Source organism: Humulus lupulus, chromosome 1 (assembly GCF_963169125.1).
Source record: "Humulus lupulus chromosome 1, drHumLupu1.1, whole genome shotgun sequence".
In the NCBI taxonomy this organism is placed as follows: domain Eukaryota; kingdom Viridiplantae; phylum Streptophyta; class Magnoliopsida; order Rosales; family Cannabaceae; genus Humulus; species Humulus lupulus.
Window position 1 is genome coordinate 111,257,700 of NC_084793.1, and position 2,959 is coordinate 111,260,658.

Below are 2,959 nucleotides of genomic sequence, written 5' to 3' on the forward strand. Positions count from 1 at the left end.
TGTACTTGACCTTTCATTTGGGCTTGCTTGATGTATTGTATTTCAGTACCTTAAATTTGTGCTTATTTGTGGTAGTCATACTCGGTCCTTATGTGTATTTGGTACCTTGATATTTTTAGGAATGAAACGAATTGGATCTCTTTCTAATTTTATTTGGTGCCTACTTTTTCATAATTTAACATTCATGTGATTTCTAAATACTATGAGTTAACTATATTCATGTGGTTTTCAAATACTTTTGCACATGTAGTTAGTTAGCTCTAACTGTAATATAGGTTCAGCTATAGTTAGTAGATTAGTGTGGTTAGTTTCCTGTTAATCACTTCTTGGTTTCCAGCTCCTTTTTCCCTCTTTTTGTATCTTTGTACTATTCAGCTATAAATAATAAAGTCCCATATCTCTGGTACATTTACATAGATCATTTTATCTAATTCATTTTCTATTAAGTACTCTTATGTGAGGCCTGTTTGGAAGTATGAAATGCTATTATTTGATCACAAAGGAATGTTGATGATACCATGTAGTACAGTGTGATGGTGCTCCTTCCTATGATGATACCATCTAGATAATGACCACCATTGATTATTAAGGCATGCCAAAGGCTTTTTTCATATTTTTTTGGCCTATGTAATTTTCAAAGATTATCCCCAAAACAGAAGCTTCTGTTATCCTTTTTATTTTTTTTCTTTTTACCCTAAAAGAGCTGAAAATCAATTTAGCAGAGGTGAAAATCAATTTATTTTTATAGAAGCTAAAAGTTAGATAAGAAAATGAGATAAAAATATTGCTAGACAATTTTATTGTGGCAATCTTGTCTCCATAAAGTTTAATAAAAAGGTCCAATTATTATGAGACATGTCGAGAATCCATTCTTTTTTTTTTCCTCTTCTTTTTTTATATAATTCTTTTGGCTGCTCCTTCTCATGATTAATTCAATATTGATTATATTTTTTAGCTCATTACAAGTGTTGAATCACAAATATTCAACACTTGCATATATTTAGATAAAGTTTAGTTCATTCATTCTCTATTCTCTTTGATGAATGTGGTGCTATTTGGAGAGACCAGTCATAAGGAACACATCATAATGAAAATTTCATCTGTTTTCCATAGTGGAGTTGTATTGTATTGTATGTATTTGGTTTCGATTCATGTTAGGGTGATTAGTGCAGGATAATTGGCCTTCTGTGATGTTTGCAATGGAAAGAGGGGTGGTACTTAGCCTTGGAAATATCTCAACTCAGTATGCTTGGGATTTTGTTGGCTTATCAATCACAGAAGTGATCACTGCAAGCATAACAGTTGTTATAGGTCCTTTCTTTCATTCTCTCTCTCTGACCATTTCTAAATGTTGATGTTTGTCTGTGTTGCTCTTATAGATACTGAATTTTTTGCTTCTGTTGCGATCTTTAATGGTGACAGGAACAACCTTGAATTACTTTTTAGACAATAGAATTAATAGAGTCGAGATCCTTTTCCTCGGCGTTGGCTGCTTCTTGGTTGCAGTTTTCCTTGCTTCTACTGTCCACTCATCTAATGCAGCTGATAATAAAGAAAAGCTTGAAAGTTTTTCATCTAAAGAGGGGTATGTTTCATTCATTTATTCTTAAGGTTATCAAAGAATTATCTTGTTTTTATTCATTTTTCAAAATAAAATCATCAAGCTTGTTGAGTGATGCAATTTTTACTTAATTGTTTTGTTTGATGGTGCACTTAAGGATAATGAGAATGAGCAGAAAACTAGTTGTACCACTATAGATGGCACTGTAAAAGACAATAATTTTTTGTATGGAAAATCAATTAAAATTCTCACATTTAGATGAAAAGTGATAATCTTGTGTTGCAAAAATACAACACAACAATATTTGGACGTTCATCACCTGACATTCAAATCCAAACATCTCAGATTCTCTATCACATTTAATAATTATAACTCTTCCTACAGGTGTTTGGGAAAAGCACTCTCATTGGACTCTCCATATGTTTCTTTGCTGGTGTTTGCTTTTCTCAATTCTCACCAACATTCAACTTGGCAACAAATGATCAATGGCATACATTGAAAGATAGGGTTCCTCACTTGGTTGTCTACACTGCATTCTTTTACTTCTTAGTATATTGTTTTGTCCTTACTATAATCCTCACATCACATTCCTTTACTACCCTGTGCTGGACTTACCCAAATCATCATTCAAGGCTTATATGAATGACTGGAATGGTAGAGGCTGGGCCTTAATGGCCGGTCTGCTCTGTGGGTTTGGCAATGGTCTCCAATTCATGGGAGGCCAAGCTGCAGGGTATGCTGCAACAGATGTTGTTCAGGTTGGTTCAAATATATATTTTTTGTCTTGATTCCAAAATTCTCTTTTGTGGGATAAACTTGTTTGTACAAAATTTCAACTGAACTAAAATGTGCATCACATACTAATATGGACTTTTTTGGGGTGGTGATTAGCAGGCACTTCCACTAGTAAGCACTTTCTGGGGAATTCTTTTGTTTAGAGGATACAGAAAATCGTCAAGAAGAACATATATATTGCTAGTAAGTATGTTGTCTATGTTTATTGTGGCTGTTGCTGTTCTTATGGCATCATCAGGGCATCGAAAGTAGGAGTCAGCTGCATACACAACCCTTTGCCTTTGTTTTTGGGTAGTCTTTTATGTAAAGTTATAGGTTGGCCCGTGGTTTGATAATACTGATGAGGATGCATTAACAAACTATACGAGAAGTTGTTGGTTCAATTGATAGTATTATGATAGTATTATTTGATTGATTTGATAGGGAAGATGAGAAAGACAAAATGATAATGGGGCTAATTTGAATTAATATTATGCTCATTACAAGTGTCCTCTCTTGTAAATAATTTCCATAGCATTTTTCTTGAAGTAATTTGTGATGCTAGATAATAACAATAAAATATTTCTTTGTTTATTTTGCAGATGTGACAAGCGAAATAGAAAA

General features: G+C 33.3%; 1 pseudogene; it reads left to right on the top strand.

Moving 5' to 3' along the window:
• Window positions 1-1,172: 1,172 nt before the first annotated feature.
• LOC133816244 (ureide permease 1-like) lies at window positions 1,173-2,644 on the top strand (annotated as a pseudogene).
• The last annotated feature ends 315 nt before the right edge of the window (window positions 2,645-2,959 follow it).